The 25757-nt window shown below is 46.0% G+C and overlaps 1 long non-coding RNA gene across 1 annotated transcript; it reads left to right on the top strand.

Moving 5' to 3' along the window:
• Positions 1–15139: 15139 nt before the first annotated feature.
• Positions 15140–22994, top strand: LOC135981735 (uncharacterized). The gene is made up of 3 exons (XR_010598898.1): positions 15140–15363; positions 17491–17701; positions 19338–22994. It is a non-coding gene; the product is annotated as an uncharacterized LOC135981735 (long non-coding RNA).
• The last annotated feature ends 2763 nt before the right edge of the window (positions 22995–25757 follow it).

The raw sequence follows: 25757 nt of genomic DNA, 5'->3' as shown, positions 1-25757 counted from the left end.
TGTATGCAACTCCCAGGGGGGAGGGATACCACAACTCCTTCAAGAACCAAAAACACTGGGGAGGGTGGGGAATGATTGAAGTGAATCATTTAATTTATAAATACCTCCACAGAGGTACCAGTCCCCAGGGAGACTTGCATATACTAGTTCAAACTGACTTTTCCAGGGACCAACAGACAAAGAAATGGTTTTGGGCATGAAGGCTGCATTCAAACTGACTCATTTCTTCTTTCTGATGAAGCAAATGGCCAGGACCTTCTGTCTATCCCTTGCAGGAGCGTTGGAAAGACTTTGGCCTACTAGGACTCCAGAAGACTGAAGGGTGACTCCTGGTATGTTTAGTGTGTTTAAATCTGTTTGTTGTTTGTGTCTTCTCTGTAATGCTTTTACCTTAATAAATGTACTGGCTTAGAAGAAGCTATGCGGTAACTTGTAATTGCTGGTAATACACTGTTTACAGCCCTCAGAGAAAGCAATACACAGGTGCTGACCTTTAGGCAGACTGGCTTGCTGAGGATATCACAGCATAAAGCAGGGAACTGTGCCCCCTTAAAACCCTCAGCAGGAGGGAGAGAGAGACTCATGCCTCCACCCAAGAGGTAATGGCTAGGAGCTGGAAACCTTACATGGGTGCTCTCAAGGGACCACAGGGTCATGGGGGGTGGAAAATAAAGGTGCAGTTACCCTGAAACTGTGACTGGGACCTTCATATATTCTTGTTCACTTTTTTTAGTAGGATAAAGAAGGCTCATTCACAGTTGTTGGTTGCAGTGGGAGAAGAGAAAAGGATTGAGTGGGTGTTGTTTTCCCTTCTCAGTGGCTGAGCTGGCAAAGGACAATGAGCTATTCTTGTGTCAGTTTGCTCCCATTTCTTCAAATGACCCTGCGTGAAATTGTCTCTTCTGAATGTGATTCTGGAGAAGATTTATTTCTCCCTGTAGCGGGGTGGTCTCCCGCTCCTGCCTGGAAAGGCTTAAAACAGCCCTTGGAGAGGACTGGGGCAGGGGAAAAGCTGGGCTGACTGGGAAGCAGCCTCAGATGGGGGCCACACCCCAATCAGGGTCCAGCTGGCCCTATAAAGGCCAGTGAAGCCAGGAGCTGACACCGTCTCCTCTAGCTGTGGAGGGAGATGGGCCTTGCTGCTGGGGAGCTAAAATAATAATAATTAATGGAGATATCCTATCTCCTAGGACTGGAAGGGACTTTGAAAGGTTATCAAGTCCAGCCCCCTGCCTTCACTAGCAGCACCAAGTACTGATTTTGCCCCAGATCCCTAAGTGGCCCCCTCAAAGATTGAACTCACAACCCTGGGTTTAGCAGACCAATGCTCAAACCACTGAGCTATCCCTCCCCTAGATAAAGCTAGATAAGGTACCTGGAGTGGAGCAGGCCTGGGGAGCTCCAGCCTGGAAACCCCCAGGCTGCGGCCAAGTATAAGGCCAAATAGGTACTGGGGTTGCAGGGGACAGCCCAAGGCTAGGCCAAGGCAGCAGGTCCAAACCCCTCCTTGCCTGTGATGAGTGGCTTATACTGCAGTCTGCCCCAGGGAGCAGGGGCTAGTTGGTGACTGGCAGTAGCCTACGACTGAGGCGAGGTGGGTTCCCTGGCGAGGGAGACCCAACGAGACTGCGGGGTACTGCAGGGGGCAGCATCCCGGTCTGAAAGGGGCACCGGGGTCCAACAGGGACTTGGGACCCAGTGGGAAACGGGACACTGGCCTGCAGAGGGTGCTCCTGGGTCAAAGAGCTAATTCCCAGGATGATCGACAGGAGGTGCCGCAAGGGTGAGTCGCCGCCCCGTTACATTCCCCCATTTTGTATCTACACAAATCTTCTCCTGGTCATCATGAACCATACTGTGGGAGAAGCAGAATATCTTGTTCAGTGGGTTTCTTTGTTGGACAATATGAAAACCTCTTACTCATATTTCAGATTTTCTCTTTTCTCTGACTCTAGGTTTGGCAGCCTCAGAGTTGATTTTGTACACAAGAATGTATTTCCTTCTAGGTCAGATTCTCACCCTGTCTTGGTTCCAGGCATGAGCTATTTTAATTTCATGGCTGTCTCTAGTCAAAACAAGAAGAAGAAACACAAAATACATAGTATTATACACAAACAACCCTCACATTTATCAATATCCATGTGGAGCAAGAGATTTAAGATGTACATGGAGCTCCTGGCAAACATACACTGACTTGGAAGATCAATCTCAAAACTGAAAATCTTCTTTTAAAAAAGAACAAAAAGAAACAAATGCAAATGTAAAGTCCAAGATAAGAAGATGTATGGTATAGAGGACAAACACAGCTTCCCATACCTGCCTCTTCCTTTCCCAAGTGCTGAGTGAAGCTGATCTCTCTCTTAGGAAAACCTGGGGTTTATTGCCTGGTTCTCAGCATACTTCATTTTTAATGATCTCTTCTTCTTTCTTTCCATGTCTTTCATTTCTTCTCCAGCACTCTAAGGGACACTATTGCAGATGAAGAGTGGGGTCAGGGGCTGGCTACTTGCACCTGGATAACTTCCAGGGGTGAAAGTAAGATACAATACTTACTGCTCCCAGAAGGGGCAGGGCCTTGGGTGGAAGGGGCAGGGCTGGGGGACAGCCTCCCCCAGCCAGCCCTTTCATGCTGGCCGGCCTGGGACTCTGACGGCAATTTAAAAGGCCCGGGGCTTCGGCTGCTGCCATAGTAGCAGCAGCCGGGAGCCCCAGGCCCTTTTAAATTGCCGGGCCCTGGGGCAGCTGCCCCGGAGAGCAAGCAGCATTCTCTGTCTACCTGTGTGCAGCAGTTCTTTTCTGGGTAAGTGCTGATTCACTGTGACCTCAGACCAGATTATTAACATAATCTAGGGCTGCCACAACATCTAGGTGTCATCTTCTATGGGTAATGTGACTGTAAATATAACAAAGCTGCCATTTTATGTCCCCTTATCTGGAACATACCCTGGTGTGATGCAGATTGAACCCAACTCTTCCGTGGAGCAAACCCAGCACAAGTAGATGAAGAACCGCTGGAGAAACGAAAAGAGGGGTGGCAGTAGAGACGTATGATAGCCAATGTTTTCAAAATGTGAGAGGAAGATTTAAAAAATACCCAGAAGGATGAGGAAGCCATCTCTTAAGCTCCGCTTCATGGCAAGGGTCTTGATGTGGTAAAATGAAACTAGTAATAAGCAACTTCATCTTCTCAGTCAAAACTTGGGATGGGCCTAAGATGCAAAGTTCAGATCAAGACTAAGATCTGAATTTCTACCAGGCTTGGGGATGTTAGGATTTGGAGATTTGGTTCAGTCCACCTCTCGTCAAAAAGCATGGTTTGAATGATGAACATACATTGACTAATCTTAACATTTTACTTTTCTTAAAAAGCTACATACCTGCCCGTAAGCAGTGAGCCTTTTCTCTAACCACAGCATATGTGTAAAACCAGGTAGCAGAAATTGTAGGCTAAATCTCTGTTAAATCAGGTAATGACTATTCACCACACCGTTTTTGGCAAGTAGATTCAGGGCAACTGTTCAAGAAAAACAAGCCATTTCCTGTTGCATATGAACTGCTCATAAACACTTGAGCTCTGGTGCTTTTTATTCAAACCCTTCAGGTCTCAAATGCCTAGTATCAATACAAACTGTTAATTACAAGCAGTGGGGTTAAAGTGACTGCTCAGCATTACAGAAAGTTAATTGTCATTGTTAATGAGGAACATGAAGGACTGGGCGTGTGTTTGGGGTGCTTTCATCCTGAGAGCTAGAAAGCCTAAATTGGAGACTCTCGGCAATTAGGCTTTTGCCAGTTTATGCAATTTTACTCATGAACTCATATTTTCACAGTGTAGGGCTAGATTTAGAATTTATTCTCTGTCCATAGCAAGGAAGGACAAAGACCAAACGAGGGAATCATGATGCTGACTCTGTGAATCACAATTCCTTCTTGGTTCCCCACCACCTCCACCTTGCTTCACACGGATGGTAATCTGCTACAGGTTGATACCCGGCCATGTTAGCTCCGCCATGCTGCCCAACACATTGAAGGGGTGTGGAATCAAGGCTCGGCCCATTCCCTACCGACACCTGACCACCTGTGTCCCACTTACAGCAGTAAGGAAGCACATGCCATTCTCTTACTCCCGTATATGGGTGCACAAGGTTTTTTAAATTTGGGGGGGGGGTCTATTGGGGGTGGCTTAGTTTTTAAATGTTATGCTTCTGGGGCTCTCTCAGAAGTACCGATGCCATCTTTGGAATATGCGCCAGAGCAGTTTGCTCTGAATGCGTTTCAACATAGGGGATGACATTTAAGAAAAATACTCGAAGCCCTGTGCTGCCAAATCAACAAATTTCAGAATGGAGTGAAGGACTACATGGAGCATATGGAGCCAAATTAGCTATGGGACACAGTCCATCATGGGTTGATTGAAAAGGAGGCATAAAAGTCTGAATCATTAACACAACTATGATACCACACCACCATGTGTCTCCACACAGAGGAAAGAGGGGGCTGCAAAGCTGACCCTGGGAATCCCTGTGTGTGAGGGAGCTTCCTCAGCGGGCATGAAATTGATGTAACAGCTCAATACCACCCCACAGGGCATTTCAGGAGTATTCCTGAGGAATGGAGGTTTGGCCAGAGCACTCCAGCTAAGCCTGGCTGCTAGAACAGCCACTTGGTGTCACAGGCAGCCATGCACAATTCAGGGAAGCCTTTAGGCTGCTCTAACTTGTGTCAGGGGGTGAATTAGCTCCCCCTCCCAGGATATAGAGGCACAAAGGGGAGGTAAAGCCACCTTTGCTTGCACACTCCGCTTGGGCCCTGGTACCCAGCTCAGCTCTGGTGAAGGGATGATTTGGGCCCATCATATCTCTGAGCTTCAGTTCCCAACTGTATAATGGGGATAATGCTTATCCTGTGAGGTAGGGAACATTCTTTAATGTATGTGAGGTGCTTCTTCACTATTACTTTGAGGGGAGTTGTATAAGTACTTGGTGGACATGATCTCCTCCGCAGCAAGAACAAAACCCTGCATCTCTCATGGAGGAGTTACCCCTCACCCCAACTAAAGAAGAATTGTCCATATTCATTACTTATGTTGATAAATTTCAAGATTCCTTTTAATAAGCTATTCATGAACAGGGCCGGCTCTAACTTTTTTGCCACCCCAAGCAAAAAAAAAAGAGTGCCGCCCCGCCGAAACACGCCCCCCCCGAGTGCCACGCCGCCGAAACACACACCCCCAGCGCCGCGCTGCCAAAACACCCCTGAGCGCCACGCCACGCTGCCGAAACAAAAACAACCCACCCCCCTGAGCGCTGCCCAGCCAAAACAAAAACAACAACCAAAAAAAACCTCAAGCGCTTCCCCGCCAAACCAACAAAAACAAAAAAACAAAAACCGAGCGCCTCCCACCACCCCAAGATTGGCTGCCCCTTACAAGGTGCCGCCCCAAGCACATGCTTGGTCGGCTGGTGCCTGGAGCCGGCCCTGTTCATGAATATTGTTTTCATTAACCCAGTTTATACAGCTGGGCAAATAATGCCTGAATAATCACAGGCATTTATGAATATTGTGAATTTTTAACATAAAATATTCATAAATAATGTTATGCTTATTACACACCCAGCATGGCACCTGGTGGTGAATGGAATCAAGGGTTGCTGAAAGATCTAGCCAACACAAAATGTACAGTTCTAGAGTGTACTGCTACATTTTATTGATGGTCCACTGCTTAGAGCACTAGCTTGGGACCTGGGTTCAAGTCCCTTCTCTACCACAGACTTCCTGTGTGACCTTGAGTAAGTCATTTAGTCTCTCTGTGGGCTGGTCCACACTAAGCCCCCAGTTCGAACTAAGATACGCAACTTCAGCTACGTGAATAACGTAGCTGAAGTCGAAGTATCTTAGTTCGAACTTAAAGGTACTCACCGCGGGTCCACACGCTGCATGCAGGCTCCCCCGTCAACTCCACCTACTCCTCTCGCAGTGCAGGATTACCGGCGTCGACGGCGAGCACTTCCGGGATCGATTTATCGCGTCTAGACAAGACGCGATAAATCGATCCCAGAAGATCAATTGCTTGCCACCGAACCATCGGGTAAGTATAGACGTACCCTGTGACTCTGTTCCCTATCTGTAAATGTACATAAAAGCACTCCCTTACCACCTATGTGTATTGAGAGAAGAAGTGCATTGAAAATGGTGAGATGCTCAGACTACAGTGATGGGGACCAGATAAGTACCTTAAGCAGACTGTTCATAGTAATAGGATGATATTGACTACAGCAACAAGGATGAGTGTTTCAGAACAGGTCTGGAGCTTCCTGAATTCTTATCTTCTTACTAATCTTCTGCAAAAGAAAGGACATTAGAAACTTGTTGGTATTTCTCTCATTTGGAGACAGTCCTGAATGTGAACACCAAATCTAAACCCAATCAGAGCCAGACTAGCTTCAGATCTGAGTTTGCAGCTTAGATATGGCCTTAAAGTGGTCGTCAATTAGTAATTACAAAGAATTGGCAAACACTGACAGGATTTGTACAATACACAGACTTTAAAGATGTGCAGTAGGAAAGAAACAGAAAATTTGTTGTTGTACAAATCCTTTTCAAACTTTGCCATTTCTTTGTAATCACTAACTCTCTGTACGTGGTATTGATCTGTAAAAACAATGAAAAGATTTTAAAAAATCCTCATTGGCAACAAATGCTATCCATCTGTCAATTGTTAATGTTTTCCGCATGCCGGGATAAGAGAGTACGTTAAATGATAGGCACCATTTGTAAAGGATCCTCAAATAACTCATTGGTTTTATACATGTTCCTGTTAATCAAACATGGGATTGTTTTTTTTAATCCATATCTCAAAAATAGAAGTTCAATTTAAAGATTTTCAGAAAGAATATGACTATCATAGTCAGTGGTAGCCACTTTCCTGTTTCCCTACATTATTTCGAAAGAGATGTGGAAATAATCCCCCAAAATGCAAATTCTTGGCTGAATGCAGCTAACAGAATATCACCAACCACAAGAAGGTCTTGGCATGCACTCTATTTCAACTGTAGCTGCACCACTCTGCCAAACATTACTATAGATCCCAGATGACTTGCCAGTGAAAAAAGTACTACAGATCTCCAATGACTTGCCAGTTAAAAAAGTTTACCTGTCTGGAGTAACTTAAAGGAGAAAAAAACACTTACCATGGAAGGTTCACATTGTTGGACAGCTCCAGCTACCAGGCAATGGGAAAGTTATTTTTGCTTGACGTCTCATGAAGGATTAGAAGATTTAATGTCACAACAATGCAGTTTTACTGTTTTCTAACACTGATTGATTATTCAATGGCAATAAGAACACATTTTCCTTCTGGAAGAAAAGGGGCAAATCCAGTCCCCAACTCTGTGGCCGTTGCAATTTCCCTGGGCAATAGGTAGGGGGACTGGATTCAGTGTGTGCACTTCTTTACACAGAACCAAGTTTGATCGTGACTCCATGCATAGTAGTGGGTAAAGGGTGAGTCGGGGCCAAGGAAGGGGCAGTAGGGAAACCTGCTAATGTGCAGATCCCCCAGTCTCTCACTCCATCTGCAGCAGAGCAGGTAGGGCCACTGGGGGCTATTTCAGCTTTTGGGCTAAAGTAGCCACCGCAGACCATCTCTGCAATCTTCAGAGGAGGATTTCTTCTCACCTGGCCTACTTGCAGAGATCCCAAATATCCGGTCTAAGTTCTGGGTCCCTGTATTTGGCCCTGTGTTGCAGCAAAGAACCTCACACGAGCAGAAGAAGGGTTAAAGAGAGCCTGTGTAACCAGCTAGCCCACTCCACTTCCAGCCATTGCCAGGCCTGGAGGGGGTAGAAAAGGAGAGAACTTGGCTCATTTCAGGGCTGACTGGTGAAGAGGCAAGAGGTAATTCTAATTCTCTATGTGAAGGGAGCTTCACTACAAGCCTGACAGCCACCAGGGGAGAAGCACCATATCCCTGACTGAGAGAGACTTTTGGGGAGACTGGGGAAAACCCAGCAGTGCGTGAACTTTACTGTTTGACTGTAAGGACTCTGTGGGGCTAGCTCCTCCAACCAGCCATCTGCTCCCGCCCAGAGGGACCTGAGGCTGCAGCAGGATGCTGCAAAAAGTCTACAGAGGGGTGCTGCTCCTGGTGAGCCACTATCAACTGTTTGGACCATAGGGGCCATGCCCCAAACTGAAGGTACATAGGTAGGAAGTAGCCCAGGGCAGTGGACTTAGACTCTCTGCTGGGAGGACCCCAGTGGTGTTGCTTCACACAGGGCCCTGGCAGGGACTTAGTGGAGAGGGAGGGTCCCCCTACCGCACCCCTTTAAGGGCTGAGGCCAAGATGCAAGTGGAGGCCAGAAGATTCCTGACATAAGGTCAGCTACCAGGCACCCCTGCCACCATATTAGGGCAACAAGGGGCTGGATATCAGGAGGGCTAACTGTTAGGCCATCTGAACTTCCAAGCACCCTATCATGGGGCCATAAATGAAAATATTGAAGGTTGTTGTTTTTTCAAAATAATTTTGAAAGCATTGTAGTGTACAGCTGCTCCTGTTAATAATCAAAGGGTTAAAACTACTGCCATTCCCCTCTGTATTAATTCTGTTTAGAGAATACAGATGTCTTTTATCAAAACCTCCTCTTCCATCATCACATAGTGAGTAAACTAGTCTACCATGTGATCGTAACCTCTGAAATATTGTAACGGATGCAGCTCTCTCTTTGTGCAAGAGAGGGCAGCCTAATCCTGTTAATGCAGACTCAAAGCTCCAGACATCTGGAAAATCTGTTACATTATTTGTTACGCTTAACTGTAAAAATTATTGCATACATTGAAAATTAACCTTTGTTATTCATTTTATGAGAGACAGGAGAATACTCTGAGATTTCTGATGTCTGCAGGAAAGTTTCAGAACAAAAAACTGGGGTTTTTCCATGGGAAATTTCTTCTAATGCAATACAAATGTGTGGGGTTTCTTCACTGAATAAATTACTTTACAACTTGTGGCATGAAAAGAGATCAGACTTAGAGTCCTTGTGTCTGGCCTGATCTCATAGGGTTTGATCCCTGAACAATGTTGGCTTGGATCACATCTTTCCTACCAGATCCAAATATATTATATCTAGATCAGGGGTAGGCAACCTATCGCACGCGTGACGAAGGTGGCACTCGAGCTGATTTTCAGTGGCATTCACACTGCCCGGGTCCTGGCCACCGGTCCGGGGGGGCTCTGCATTTTAATTTAATTTTAAATGAAGCTTCTTAAACATTTTAAAAAACCTTATTTACTTTAAATACAACAATAGTTTCTGTAAGTCTATAATATATAACTAAAGAGACCTTCTAAAAATGTTAAAATGAATTACTGGCACGCGAAACCTTAAATTAGAGTGAATAAATGAAGACTCGGCACACCACTTCTGAAAGGTTGCCAACCCCTGATCTAGATAATACTGCTGTTTTTCACTTACTCTCTCTGCTTCTTAGGTCTGTCCCCTTCCTCTTGCTGTGATTTGGGTCCAAGCTCTGGCATTTTGCAGTGTGGATGCAGCTAAAACTATAAACCCAGTGAGAAGCCCTGTATCGTCCAGATAGACATATTAGCATCTCTGTGAGACCCGGGTCCAGCAACTGTAAGCTCAGGTTTACAATGCAGTGTGGATGCTCAAGTGCAGGCTTAGAAACATCAATTTCACAGACCTGGGTTTACAATGCAGTATAGGCATACCCTCTTTCTACTCTCTGGGCCTAATTCTATCCTCATAGGATACCAATTATTCACTGTAATCAATGGAAATTATTTGTGTCTTGGGAGCAAGAGGGCGATCTTTATTTTCCTTGTCTGTTTTTAAGGCCTCTTTTTCTATATTGTATTAGACCTTTACTTTTTCCGTGAAGCTTATTTTCCTTCAATGTCTCCTTTTCCCCTCCTGTTCTTTGCCTTCTTTAGCCCATTTTTTCTTTGTGTTGTTCCAGTCTCTTCTCTGCCTAGCTCAATCCTTGACTCAAGCCCCAGGTTCTGACATGGCCCCAGGCTAATCATACTGAAACTGAGATTTTGTCCTAGTTTCATTTTAATCAGCTGACCCTTCATCCTACAAACCACCTTTCATAACATCCTCTTCACTGCAATTGCTGCCTATGCCCCCAGGAGTGTTCTCCCCACCTTGAAATATCTCCCTACTGAGTGTCTCCTTCATACTTGAAAGAAACTACTGGCCTCCTGGAGTGAAACCTCCACTAAAGGAGGCAACTTGATGTATTTGGGATTTGGAGCACCCCTGAGAAATATCATGTCAGAGACACAGTTCTTTTAAAGTGCAATAGTGGGTGAAGGACAAAAGGCTAATAGAGATGAAAGAAAAGAAAAAAGGATGGTAGGGGAAAATCACAGACACAAACAGCATCAAATGTCCTGCCACTGTCCAAAAAAGCGGCCATTATCCAAACATTGCGTAAGTGTCTCTAGTTTTCATCACAGAGCTCTCTACCTAGAGACAGAGTTCTGGCATCTTTTGCCACTACATTTTTGCCAATTAATGTAGTGAGAAGGTATGTTCCTTCTGCATTTTTCTGTGTTACGGCCACTGTCATAAGTGATAGGAGGTTGGTAGCCTGAGTTCTTCTTAGTATACTCATTGTAGTGTAACTATGATTCATGATGGCATAGGAACATCTAAACCACAGAATCTTGCTGAGAATGCCCTGTTTAACTGGGAAGGGGATGCATTCCTGGAAAGCAAAGATTTGGTTCTGAGAGTAAGTTGCAAACCCACAAAGTTCAGCGGGGTTCAAACTTTACTCAAACACAGTCTCGCATTCCTGTATTTTACAGGCAAGGGTAATGATCCTAAGAGCAACTGCCCCACAGCGTCAGTGGAGTGAAAAATGGGAGGGTTGTTTTCCAAGTAATTTGACCCTATACAGCTGGATCAATAGTCAATATTGCCTGGGCTTTGCTGCAGGCTAAACTTTGCTTCTACCTAATTTTTACCATTGCATGTCACAATGAGGCCCAAGGTAGAGAAACCTTTGGTATATGAAAAGGAAAAGAGGACAAGAAATCCTATCTGATCTTGGTTTTCCTGATTCTTAGCATGCTGAAAATAGCACATACATTAAGAATTCAGGGACTTGTGCAGATCTATAAACTGAACTGACTTGTGCAAACAAGTCCCTGTAGAGCTATGAGCTGATCACATCCTTATTTGCTCAGATATTTCTCGCAGGTTCTTACACTCAGCAAAATTATCCTGGAGCCTAAATGCAAGGTCCCAAACACACCAAGGAGTGAGTTCCCCTAATTGCTTGTGTCCAAGTACTGCACGGTCATTAAGGCTGAGTTCCAAATTACAGTCTAACCTATATTTGCTAATTGCTCATAATTTGCCCAAACAAATTGAGTTGGGGTCTGGTATTTTCCGTGTTTGGTCCAAAGAAAAAGGTTCTAGAAAGCTTGATCCAAATTGATGCAGCCACTCAAGCATGAAAAATTGTTTCCCTTTTACATCCTGCTTTGAAAATTGTGCTCTGATCATTTAAAAACAATGAAGCCAACCACTACTGGACTGGCACCTTGCAAGCTGCCTGTGAGTCAGAGAGGACTGAAACACAGTGGAGCAGATTCTTTTCTTGTCTCATTAGAGCCCTGCTTGGTGCAGGAAAGAGGGGTAGAGCTAGATATGGCTCCAAGTTTCTGAGGGTCAGTCCCACTTCCAACACGACTTAGAGTTGCAGCCGGGCGGCGCTAAGGGTATGTCTACCCTGCAATATAAGCCCAGGCTCAAGCTTGAGCCAACCTCCCCCCACTTCTATCTATACACAAATCTCAGACTTGGGTATGGATCTGGAGTCCTAGGGGTAGATGGGTTTGAATCCAAGTCGGGACTCGAGCCCAGGGCTGGTGCAAGGAAGTTTCGCGCCCTAGACGAAACTTCCACCTTGCGCCACCCCCCCACCCAGCTAACACCCCCCCCCGTGGCAGCTAACCACGCCCACCTGCTCCCCCACCCACCAGAGGAGCCCCCCGCGCCCCCGTGGCAGCTAACCCCGCCCGCCACCCGGGGAGCTCCCCCTCCCCCCCCGCAGCAGCTACCACCCCTCTGCAGCTAACTCTGCCCGGGGAGCCCCCCTCCACAGCAGCTAACCCTGCCCAGGGAGCCCCCCCACCGCGGAAGCTAATCCCGCCCGGGGAGCCCGCCGCAGCTCACCTCCGCTCTGCCTCCTCCGCTGAGCACACCGGCGCCGCTCTAATTCTCCTCCCCTCCCAGGATTGCGGCGCCAATTGGAGGAGAATTAGAGCGGGGGCTGTGTGCTCAGCGGAGGAGGCAGAGTGGAGGTGATCTGGGGTGGGGAGTGGTTCCCCTGTGCGCCCCTCCCCCTCCCCCCGTTACTGCGGGTGGCCCTCCCCGCCCCAGCTCACCTCCACTCCACCTCCTCGCCTGAGCGGGCTTTTAGGCGCCCTCAACTACTAGGTGCTCTAGGCGGCCGCCTAGTTCGCCTAGTGGTTGCACCGGCCCTGCTCAAGCCCTATTGCTTTGCAGTGTAGACACAGCCCCCTGCCCCCCAACTTGGGTGCTAGGAGTCTGCCAAAAGTATCACAATCCTATGGACCCACTTATTTTGGGTCTCTAGGCCAAGACTGGAAATGCACAGATCATCGCTAGGGCATTCCTGCTTCTTAAAAATAATAACCGTACATTGCCATGCCTACAAGTATGCCGCTCTGTGTAGTGCTGTAATGAGCTGCCTGGAAACAATGAACTGTGGGAGGGGAATGTGTGTTCCATTTACAAATCTAGTTGATTTCAGTTAGAGATACCAATGGACTGGATGGGCTAACAAAATCATTTGTGCCAATTTTGACTGGGATTTGAAATTGTATCCAGAAATGAGGGGAGGGGGCATTAAGGAGGATAGGTGTGGTGTTCTGTGTGTGTTTGCCTGCACCCCTAACAGGCTAAGCCATGTGGAAGCTAACAGTTATAGCAGCCTGCTTCTGGATAGGCAAGGGTGTCCTCATGTGTCTATCTTTATGCTAGAGAGTGAGGGCAAGCTGCTCACAAAGCTCCAGAAATGTAGCTTTCTTCATGCAAAAGTTCTGGACCCATTGCTGGTCATCCCAGGTGATCCCACTGGTTTGTGTCTGTGGCCTGCTCCAGCAGTGCTGGTCTACATAGGGGGCATCCGCAGCTATGCCAAGTGTCATGAGCAGTATCAGCCAGTTTGAGGCTGCCATGTCTGTGTTTCCTCACCTAACTCCACCATAAGCTTTTTCACGTGCATTTGATGGGTCAGAAAATGCCACCGAAATGTCCACCAGCATCTCTCGGATGCTTTTGCCCGTTTCCTGATACAGGAGTGAAAGCGCAAGCAAGAGAAGTTCTTCAAAAGGCGCCTTCTCCATGATGCTGTCTCCAGAAGCTGGATGCGCACAGACGAAAATGGCTGCTTAGTGGGCTATTCAAACTTCCTGTAATGTGCAGGGTGAATAGTCAAGATTTCCCACAGTGCCGTATAGTCAAAGGGCTAGAGCGGTCACATCTTGGGAGGGCACTGGGCATCTGGGATATGGTTGGTTTGACTCAGATATAAGTGCTGCAGTGTGGACACCAGAACCCCAGGTTCAAGTATGGTTAGATAATTCTTAACGTAGGGTTAAACAGTGCAGAAGCTCAAGTGCTTGGTTCTCTAACCCAGGGTGGCTGACTCGAGTCCCACTAACTCTGGGCTTACACTGCAGTGCAGACATACCCTAAGTTCCGTCACTGGCATAGCATAGTGGAGCTCTGTCACAACCTTGCCACAGCCCGTATGCTAGAAGTGGGAGAGCGGGCAGAGGCGCAGGACCTGACAGTGATACAGATGTGCCAGACAGATGTTACCCTTTGCTAGGGGTATTCTCTGCTGACAATGCATGGCCCCTGCATACCACCAATGTGGCACAAATAAACTGTAACTTCTCTTGTGAATCTGGCCCAGTAGCCTCTTAAAAACTGCACATGGCTGAGAGGGGACTTAAATTCTTCTCTCCCTCTCTACCTTCTCAGAACCTTGTCGTCTTCTTCTTAGAACATTTTAAATTGTTTATGTTTTACACCAACTCCAGGTTAAACATTTTAAAAGAACACTAATTGAAGATACCCATTGGAGATAGCTCCTTTAAAAAAATTCAAACCCCTTCACACTGTTTGGAAAGTTAAATAGAGGAAGAAGAAGAAATCTGTTTCTGAAGCAAGAAACTACAGGCTGTTCTATGGGAATCTTTAACCGTATACCACACACTAGCCCCTGTAACTTATACACACAACACATCAGTATGATGATCTCCCTAGGATTTTAACTTTAAATCCCAACTGGTTCCTTGACCTATTAATTATTTCCAAAATTTCAGCATAAAAATACAGGCAGCAGAATTTAACAAGCAGAATAAACTGTCCACAACAAACCAGAAGGAGACAAACTGTCCTTCAGTCAAACAGAGTTGGGTTGTGAACTTTGGAAAAAGAGTCAACTTTTCCAAAGTTCAGGGTGTCTGGATCTAGGGTGTTGGTAAAGACCCATCCCTCCTCTCAGTAATGATAAAGGTGGAAAGATGCCACAGAAGGGGATTAAAATCCATTCTCTCAGGGAAGAGGTTCCAGTCTCGTTGTGGGTATTTTTATTACAAGAGAGTATAACAAGAAAAGCAAGTTAAATTAACCAGAAGAAGTTAGCTGATTTCTTCATCCTCCCAGGCCCCTGAGAGCAAAACTTGTTATCCTCATGACTCTTTTCTTTATATTTTACTTCTCCCAAATCTCTGCCAGACTGCCTCAGTGGCCCAAACAAGACCTGCTATTGCTCACTTTGAACTGTAACTGTTTAAGCCTCTGCATCTAGGGTATTTATAATCTATCCCTTTCCTAATAGTCTTAGATACCCTTTCACTTAGCAATGAGTCTGAGTGGTTATTGGTACCCATCATGGCAGGCACCTAGCGTCTGAAGCAGCTGCAGTGCTTGCGTCTGAGTCATGGTATGCTTGGCATGCTAATGGTAACTTAGGGGTTTGGTGTACTCCAACAGTGAGCAGCCCTGATAATTATATTGGTGACCCAGGTGGTGGCCAGAATGCACATGCTCCATCCCCACAGTGTGATTCAATATGCTCCATCCTGGGGCTACAGAGCCTGAGCAGGACTTTACCTGCAATTGCTCCTCCCAGCAACTGGGGTCAGCTGTGCTGCTGAGCACCAGAAGTCAAAGCAGGGAGCTTGTCTCATTGTGCTGTTAGTGCTCCTGTTGCTGGCACCCAGGCAATGAGGAGGAGACGGAAGCAGCAGCTTGACTCATATGCAAAAAAGTGCAGGGGCGGCAGGTTTGTATAATTTTTGGTGGTGCTCAGAACAGGTCCAAGTCCCGCCTGCCCCACCTGCCTAAGGCTCTGGGTGGGAGTTTGGGTGTGGGAGGGGGGTTGGGGTGCAGGCTCTGGGAGGGAGTTTGGGTGTGGGAGGGGTGAGGGCTCTGGGAGAGGGTTTGGGGCATGGGCACTGGGAGGGGGTTTGGGTGTGGGAAGGGTGAGGGCTCTGGGAGGGAGTTTGGGTGCAGGCTCTGGGGCAGGGGGCTGGAGTGCAGGAGGGGGTGCAAGCTCAGGGAGGGGGTTTGGGTGCAGGGTCTGGGAGGGAGTTTGGGTGTGGAAGGGGTGGGGGTTGGGCTCTGGGAGGGAGTTTGGGTGCAGGGTGTCAGCTCTGGGCTGTGGCAGGTGGTTGGGGTGCAGGAGAGGGTGAGGGGTGCAGTGCTTACCTTGGGCAGCTCCCAAAAGCAACCCACACACCCCTCTTGCAGTGGCTCCTAGGTGGGAAGCCCAGTGGGTCTCCATGTGCTGCTGCCCGCAGGCACTGCCCCTGCAGCTCCCATTGGCCACAGTTCCCAGCCAATGGGAGCTGCGGAATCGGCGCTCGGGGCGGGGGCAGCGCACAGAGACACCCCCACCCCGGGGCCACAGGGATGTGCCAGCTGCTTCCGAGAGTGCTGCGGAACAAGGGCAGGCAGGAAGCTACCTTAGCCACCCTGTGCTGCTGGTGGTGGCGGCAGCAGCTGGGGCCCCCGGGCCCTTTTAAATCACCTGGGGGTGGCAGGCAGGGCCAGGGGAAACACCAGGCCCCAGGGGAGAGACCCAGCCGGGCCCCCAATTCCTGAATATTCCTGGAGCATGGGCACCACGGGCCCATATAATTTGCCACCCCTGAAACGGTGGGGAGTAGAGGCAGCAAAGAGACAACATCTGGTAGGACAAACGGGGGTTAGGAGCAGAGGAGGGGCAGAGACAGGCTGGTGGGAAGAGGAGCAGAAGGGTTTCATAACCACTAGGGAACATTCCCCTCCAGAACCAGATTGTTGCACAGGCAATATTAATTTTGATATTTCAAATTTTGGGAATGCTTGACTTTGCAACCTTAATGTTCTTTTAACGTAGTGGAGGTTTTTTGCATGTAATATATATGTTCATAAATAGAAGATGAGTCACTACTTCCAAATATACCTTACGTCATGAAGCCCTGTGTGTGCCAAGTCATTTGACCAGTCATTGGGAAGGAGTTGTTAGCCCCATGCAAGTGTTGTCAGACTTCTGTCCTTTCCACTGCATCATGGCTTCATATGGTTTTCCCACTGCTCACAATGTAGCTTTACAGCCATAATGTGGCCCTAGGCCTGACTAGTTAGAGACATAAAAATATAGTTAGAAGCCCTTATTTAATCGCAAATACTTTTAACTGATACCATATATATCACAGTTTTATAGATTACCTGCCTTTCTTGCATCAGCTATCATGTTGTTGGACCACACTGAGGGGAAAAAAAGAGAGTTTTCCTTAGGTGCAATTTGCATAGGTCTGTAATGCTTTACATATCAAAGGTCACCTGCTTTCTTGAAAATTAGGTCTGAGTATTTATTGACCACTTTGCTATTCTGACATGGTAAGTAGATTTCACAGTGGCACATCAACACAGAAGACAACCATTCAGGCTCACTATTAAATCCTGACAGAATCAGTTCTACCTCTATTGCTAGCTTATTAGAAGGAAGACGTTCTGACTAGGGTGCCAAAAGTTATTATAGGGCCCAATTCTACCAATTAATAAAATATACGTTTAACTTAAGCACATGTTTAACTCTGTCCCTGTTCAGCAAAGCGCTTAAGCAAATATTTAAAGTTTAATTGCTTAAAGATAAGCACGTGCTTAACTGCTACCAAATTATGGCCATATAATTTAACTGTAGTACAGAGCATAGAATCAATACCATATGTGAGTAAACCTAAGTAGTACAGAAGAGTCAAAAGAAAACTCTGTAATGAATTTATAAGAAAGGAGCCAACCGGAAGCTGAGATCTTGTAGATGCTTGTCAAGAAGGTGAAGTTGATTTTTAAAATCTAGGCACAATATAATAGAAAGAGACCCATGAAATATCAGGTTCCTAATAGTGATCTTTTTGTTTTCCAGGACTAAGCTGGCAGCAAGGGAAAACAAACAACAACAACAAAGACATGAAGAGGGGAATGAATAGCTACATTTCTACTGAATAACATGAAGTGTTTTCTGTTCCATAAAGCCTGACTCTACAGATGAGATATATTGGCAAAATTAATGACCCATTACTATGCAGGAAGAGCATGCAGTCTGGTGTTAAATAATTTCATGATCTACTAACTGGGTTAGTTGTTTATCCAAATCTTATTTTTCCCTCCAAAATTACTTGAGAAAGAAAAATGAGTATAAGTGGATTAATACGTCAGTTGTGAATAATGAGAAATTCATGTTTAACATTTCAAAAGGATGAAAATGTCATGTATGTAATCAGATCAAATCAAATAAGGCAGCGGTTCTCAAACTTCATTGCACCACGACCCCTTGTGACAACAAAAATTACTACATGACCTCAGGAGATGGGACTGAAGCCTCAGCCCACCTGAGCACCGCCACATCAGGTGGGGGGGAGGAAAGCCAAAGCTCAAGCCTCACCACCCCATGTGGGGGGCAAAGCCGAACCCTAGGGCTTTAGCCCCAGGCAGGGGGCCTGTAATCTGAGTCCCACTGCCCAGGGCTGAAGCCAAAGCCTAAGCCCCACAGCCCAAGGCTGAAGCCCTTGGTTCGACTTTGGCCCCAAGTGGTGGGGCTTGGGCTCCAGCCCCGGGCCCCAGAAAGTCCAACACCAGCCCTGGTGATCCCATTAAAACAGGGTTGCGACCCATTTTTGAGGTCCCAACCCACAGTTTGAGAACCCCAAGGGTCTGATATAATAAACACGGTTCTTATGTACAACACAGTTGCCTCTCATGTTGTTTTGAATCGCTATCTGTGATTCATCAAAAATAGTTGCAACAAATAAAAAGAAATGAGAGAAGGGACTTGACAAATATGTGGGAAGAAAGACTGATTAAGCAGAAGACCGACTATTTTTAAGTCCTATGCCTTAGGGCAAGGGTTCTCAAACTGACTCTTTTATGTCCTGGCCCTATATCAAGAGAATAACCAGTGCAGGGCTGTGGTGGGCCTTAGCCCTCTCATCACCACAAGGCCCAGTCCCTCTCAGTGGCCCTGCCCCTGCTCCTCCTCTTCTCCTGAGGCCCTGCCCCCTGGCCAGGCCAGAAGCTGAGGGCTGCTTTCAGGCACCCTGGCTGCCTGCCCAGGGCAGTTGGAGGGTCCAGGGCTCCCCAGAGGACCCCAGGCTCCCTTGGATGTGGAAAAATTGGAAAGAGTCCAGCGGAGGGCAACAAAAATGATTAGGGGTCTGGAGCACATGACTTATGAGGAGAGGCTGAGAGAACTGGGATTGTTTAGTCTCCAGAAGAGAAGAATGAGGGGGGATTTGATAGCAGCCTTCAACTACCTGAAGGGGGGTTCCAAAGAGGATGGAGCTCGGCTGTTCTCAGTGGTGGCAGATGACAGAACAAGGAGCAATGGTCTCAAGTTGCGGTGGGGGAGGTCCAGGTTGGATATCAGGAAAAACTATTTCACTAGGAGGGTGGTGAAACACTGGAATGCGTTACCTAGGGAGGTGGTGGAGTCTCCTTCCTTGGAGGTTTTTAAGGCCCGGCTTGACAAAGCCCTGGCTGGGATGATTTAGCTGGGATTTGGTCCTGCTTTGAGCAGGGGGTTGGACTAGATGACCTCTTGAGGTCCCTTCCAACTCTGATATTCTATGATTCTATGATTCTATGATTCTTACATTGCCCAGCTCTGGCTTCTGGCCTAGCCAGGGGGTAGGGCCTCAAGGGGAAGAGGAAAAGGGCAGGGGTGGGGCCACAGAGAGAGGTGAGGCCTCATGCCCCCTTCTACTGTGGTTCCAGTGCTCCTTTCCTGAACCAGGAAGTGACTGGGCACCTTTGAGGAAGCAGCAGAAGCCTGACGAGCCAGGAGCAACAGAGAAGCCAGATGCAGAGAGGAACCCCCAGAAACTTTATGCAGAGCCATGTGTGGAACAGACCGTGACTGCCAGACAGTACAGTTGGGTGAAGATCTGTGTGGGATTTATGGGGGAGCAGTAGTGACTGGGCAGTCAAACAGTGCAGAGGGACCCCCAGGAGAGACACGAACTGAGCTTGGCCTGAAAAACATGCAAGCTCCCTAGAGAATGGACTGGAGAGGGCACCCCAGACAGCAAGGTTCCATAGTGCTACTCACTCCAGACTCCCAGTGTTTTTACTCTTTGAGTAACAGCCATACATTTCTCCCTAAACCTGTCTCAGATGCAGCTGAAGAAGCTCTCCCTTACCATTGTAGTACCCTGCATGGAAATTTGTGAGAAAAGCACAGGTTGCCAGAGGGAAGAGTGTGGAGGAGGCACCAACTAGTCTGTGCGCACCTGGCTAGCTGTAGTTGCAACGTCTCTGTAAATGGTTATTTTAAGAAAGAGCCAGCTTAGTTTTAGAAACATGGAGTCATGTTGTTACACAACACATAGTACAAGAAACACCATGTGACCTGCCCCTGTGTCTGTCCATTCACACTCCATACATCATTTCACTGTGGATAGCCTCTGATCATTTCACAGGGATGAGGGTTTGGTGCCCAGATCTCTGGCGAACAATTTTTCAAAGTATCACCTAATTTTTAAAAACACAAGAATCAGGCAGCCCCAGCACCTCTTGCTCCCCTCGTGCTGAGCAGTTCAGCTGGTTTCAGCTGCAGAATGCTCACCAACTGGACATCACAAAGAGGATGAGGTTTTCCCAGATAAATCAACAATAGGGACTAGCTTTGTACCTGGCAGGAGGAAGAAGACTAAGGTTTACCATGTAAATTTTCTCAAACCATGAAAGACTTGTGAAGCTCTTCTGATGGACCTGTGGCTGGCAAGCCCTGAGCTAGGACCTCAGATAGTTACTTGCTCAGAATCTGGGCCCATTCTGCTGAATGAGGCCCTTGCACCAGATCAGAAGATCCCATTGGTGCAAATGAGCAGAGAATTCTCCACAAGCTCAGAAAGAACAAATGTGATGCAACATCATCTAGAAAGAGCACCAGGGCAACTTGTTAGGGAGAATCCTGGCCCTTACCAAAAAGGGTGTGGGTTATGATATGAGAAGAGGTGCAGATAATGCTGAAAATGGGAGTCATTGAAGAGTCTAAGAGTGACTGGAAAGCCCTGTATTCCTGGTCCTCAAAACGGATGGCACGGTCCAAGTTTGTGTAGACTTTCACAAGATCAATTCCATCACAAAGTTTAACACCTATTGAATGCCAGTGGTGAATGAGCTGTTAGAGCTGTTGGGCTCAGCATAATACCTCAGTACAGATGACCTTACAAAAGACTATTGGAAGATTCCCCAGTCTCTATCCCCTCAAAAGAAGACTACACTCTTGACCGCCTTTAGCCATTTCCCTTTTAAAACTATGCTGTTTGGTCTGCAAGGGTCTGCAGTGACTTTCCAGTGCCTTATGAACCAAATCCTCACACCCCACCAGCAATACATTGGGGCATACCTTGATGACTTTGTAATCTATAGCTATACGTGGGAAGACCACCTACAACACCTAAGGGCAGTATTGACATCTCTACAGCTAATCCTGCAAAGTGTAAGTTGGCTATGACAGAAATGACTTATTTGGGGTTTAGAGTAGGAGGAGTCCTTATGAAGCCTGTGCTAGATAAAGTTCATGCATTAAACTCATGCCCCACATGATACAGGAGACAGACATGCTACTTCCACTAAGACTGTCATATTATCACCAGTTCATCCCCAATTTTGCACTGATCACAGCTCCCCTGATTGATGTGCTAAAAGGCAAAGATACTGGGACGCTCTGCTGGGACAACTGGTACAATAAGGCTTTTAATATCCTAATGGCATGGCTGGGACAGACACCTGTCCTTGCCAACCAAGACTTCACTTGGGAGTTTATTCTCTATATGGTTGCATCTGACATCAGATCAGGAAAGGCGCTGTCTGTTTGAGAGATGGAAACACTTTATTTAAGCAGGAAGCTGTTGTTCCCCAGGGAAAGAATATATCCAATTATTGAGAAGGATGCTCTGGCTATCGAGTGGGCAGTGGACTCCCTCAGGTATTACCTGTTGAGCAGCCCCTTTTCCCTAGTCACCAACCATGCATGCTTAAAGAGGCTTCACGAAGGACTCAAATCCCCAGATTATGCACTGATATCTACTGCTCCAGCCCTATAGTTTCCAGATGCAACACTGAGCAGGGAATGAAGATGTAACTGGATTTTTTTTTTTTTTTTTTTTTAGGGAGCTTGAGACCAGGGAGATGCTCAAGCAAGAAACCCTTCTAGACATGGGTGGGTGGGAGGAAGGTATGTGATGGGCCACACCCCATCCCACTGGTGGAAAGGCTAACTAGCTGTCCTGCAATCAGGCAGCCACAATTAGATGCACCTGCAGAACATTTGCTAGAGAAGCAAGAGCTTAAAAGAGGGAGACTGGACACAGGCTGTGGGAGAGGTTGCCAGGGTAGTGAGTAGTAAGGGGGAAGTATGGCTTGAGATAGTTGCTAAAGTTTTTTCTTTGCACCCTGTTTGGGGCAGACTGATGCTACAAGCTTGATATGAGCAAAGGTCCTGAAGTCTGTTTCTAGCCAGTGACCTGTAGTGGGACCTGGGAAGCACCACTAGGGACTGTAAACTGGGTTCTGAAAAGAACCCAGGAGTGAGCTGAAGGCCTGCTGGGGACAGAAATATTGCCTAGGCTTCTGTAAGGGATTCTGGGGCCAAAGACTCGATGATACTATGGCTAAGCCCAAGCTCAAGGTCAGCCAACTACAGTACCTGAATGTGGATTTAGGTTATTAACTTCAATCATACAGATCTTAATGTTTTGGCTATGATATTTTTCAGGGCAAAGGAAGAGAGGGAGGACAGTAGTGCTGCCTGTAGTCCTGGTTTATTAAAACAACTAATTATTTTTTTCCTGTGTCAGGTAGACAGTACCAGTCTTTAGATCCTTCTGGTTAGCACACAATAAATCAGGGGAAAGAATTTAAAACCATTTACTTAGGGTGATGTGTATTGGCAGTAACATAATTTTTTGATCCCTTTATCATGTGTTGAACACTAAATGCATAGTGCTGGATTAACTATATGTAGTACATACTTGAAAGCACTAGATGGCGCTTGGGGAAGCAATCTGAGGAGAAAGGAGGTAAAATAGAGAGTGCTTCAATATTTTTTTGTAGAGCTGCATAGGGTGGGAAGCTTAGCTTCAAAAAGGATTTTGTTGGTTCTGAATTGGAGTGAAAACCAAAAATTCTGAGATTCTTTGCAGAGGAAAATTCTAAAGCTTTGGGATTTTGGGTCATTCAAATGCTTTGTTTCAAGTTGACTTTTTAAAATTGTGTATATAGATATATTGATCAGACCCAATTTTGTGAAACATTTCAGTTTTGATGGAACCATGTATTCCAACAGAGTATAGTTCTGTTGAAGTTTCTCTGACTAGCTCTATTTTTTTGTAAATGTGCTTGAATAAAGAATGTTGTTTAATCCTACTGACTTGTTGCTTACTTCAATGAAAATGCAACACAATGTTTCATGTGGGCTTTGGACTTTCCCATCATAACACCACCTAGGTATAGAAAATGAAATTGTTGTACATATTGTAGATGGGTTAACTGGGGTACACATGCAGCTGTGCAGATCTGATTCCAGGCTGGAATTTACCTATAACTGTCACAGGTGAAAAGTGTTAGTTAACCAGGTCAAACAGCTGCAGAACTCCCTCAGCCTATTAATCACTTGGAATAATTCATTAGCTAATGTCCTTCGCTTGTAAGAGTTGCCTGTAATTCCTAGTCAAGAGAGTCAGTCTCTGCCCTAACAGCACCCTGATCATCACGCTGTGCAATAGGAAATATTGTGGTCATGCTACTTTGCTGGTGTCTTCCAGACAATTTGATTTTATGCTATTATGGAGGTGGTGCTAATAACTCCATTGTTAGTTTTGTTTTTCACTTAACATGGGAACCTTTTTAGGTGTGAAATGTTATTTTGGCTATAATCAACAATATCCTAGGGGGTAAAGGTTGATATTTTGGCTAAGTTCTTTGGATAGTTAACCTTAAATTTGTTCAGTAATTTTAGGAGTATTTGTCTTGCTTTTTGCACCCCTCCAACCTATACTTTTAGTCTTTGGGGCAGGGGGATGAAGGCTTTGAGTTTTTTTTTTTTAAAGTAATGTTGTCATTCTGATGTAGGTTTGTATAAAGGTTATTCTAGAAGGCACTAGCAGTGCTACTTTAACTTAAGGTTGCCTAACACTTTCCATTGTAAGATCCTGCTTTCTGCTGCTTATAAATTTGCCAAACTTTACTTGTTTGGGCTGAGATTTTTCCATGTCTCTCAAGCTGAATTGCTTTGGAAAGATTTAACAAAAATGGTTCGTCTGTTTCCTCCGGACTTTTGTCTCTGAATGTATTACAACTATTTCACTGAGAAGCTGGAGTGCCTCTATATTGCTGAGTAGGAACTTGAAATGTGGTAATGGGGGTTGCCCTGGTGTCAATGACGTGTCTCTTGACAGACTTGTAAAAATCTGCCCAAATATGGCCAAGTTATGAGCCTCTGAAAATCACACCTTGTACATGCTCAGTGAAGGCCAGCAGCCGTCTGCACACAGCATGCTTCATCCCCACACAGTTCCTACATGCTGACTAGACCGAGCATGTTATGGCCCTACAGTGACTGACCATGCTCAGTCTGGGAAGGTAATAGGTCTGCCTTGAAAATTAAAAGAAGCTGAGATCCTTCCAGCTCTTTCAACTCAGTGAGGCAATCCCATCCTCTGGTAATATACAGATATTAAGTCACATTTTAAGGGGTTTTTTTTTTTTAAGGTAGTAGCTGTCACTCTTCCCTCTGAATCCTTGGCATTCCAGTGTGGTATTGGTGATGCTGTGCTGCTTGAAGGGCTTTCAACAAACAGCTAACTGAGTTCCTGACCACCTTTGGTTATTAAACAGCCCACTGCACTTTGTGCAGAAGTAGTGATGTTAACCATGCCCCAGGGATATACCTTTGATACCTTTTTTTTGTCTCATTCCTTCACAAACATTTCTTTTGGCCGTCACTTACCAAAAAATCAGTATCAAAACCAACCAAATGGAAAACCTACCAACTATCGTAACACAGAGACATGCTTCAGGCCCTGACCCTGCCATGGGTTACTCCTATATTTATTTGTTGGTTCAATTACCTTGCCTCCCACCAACCTTGCACAACCCATACCACTGCTTGTCACAATTGCAGACCTAGCCACCAGGGGCATTCAGGAACTACTCTCTTGGTGTGCCCTTGTGAGGACAGTTCTCCTCACAGCCATGTCTGCCTTCGCTCTGTGCTGAGTGGGAGAGACAGTCATTCTTGGAGCAACCCTGGGGTTGGGGTAGCTCTGTTTCACCTCTGCACAGGGCTGTGTACACCAGGTCATCTAGCCCTCAGTATAAAGCAATGTTGTTAAACTTGGCTTGGAGGTGTGTATGTCTCTTTTCTATTTTGAAAACTGGTGGCAACAGCAATATCTGAGGCTACATCAGGTGTTTCTGAAACTCTACAACCAGTCAGGGTGCATAAAGTTTCCATATTTGTGCCTTTGCCATGGCATGTACATACAAGCACTGCAGCTGCAGAAAGTTTTAAGAAAATCTTTTTCACCTTGTCAAAGATCTAAATATCAAAACCATAGAGGTAAATCTAAAAGTGTAGATTCTGAGCTAGTAGGTAGTTTAAATGACTTATTTAAGAGGGAAAGTAATAAACAACCTGGAACCTTATTTCTGCAAATCCTATCAGGATTTCAGGTCTACTGAAAGTAGAGCTGGGAGAATACTGTGAAGAACATTTGAACATTCAATCAAAGTTTTAAATGGATTGACTTTATGTGTAATAACACCTTTTGGGAGTTTGTTTTCCTGAAAGCAATGAGTGAATGAGTACAATGCAGAAAAATGTAAGCTAACTGGTGTAGGATCTTTGGGCAAAGTATATATTAAATTCATAATCATTAGTTTTCACATAGGGTGACCAGACAGCAAGTGTGAAAAATCGGGACAGTAGGTGGAGGGTAATAGGAGCGAATATAAGAAAAAGACCCAAAAATTGAGGCTGTCCCTATAAAATCGGGACATCTGGTCACCCTATTTTCACACCAATTCCTAAGTGAATGTAACTCTTAAAATCAGGTAACAGCAACAGGCCATTCTGTACACTCTAGATTTATGTACTGTGTCCCTTCCTAACCTCAATGTGTGCGGTGG

This window comes from Chrysemys picta, chromosome 2, assembly GCF_011386835.1.
Source record: "Chrysemys picta bellii isolate R12L10 chromosome 2, ASM1138683v2, whole genome shotgun sequence".
Classification (NCBI taxonomy): domain Eukaryota; kingdom Metazoa; phylum Chordata; order Testudines; family Emydidae; genus Chrysemys; species Chrysemys picta.
Note: the sequence above shows the minus strand (reverse complement) of the source record. Positions and strands in the feature narration are given on the sequence as shown.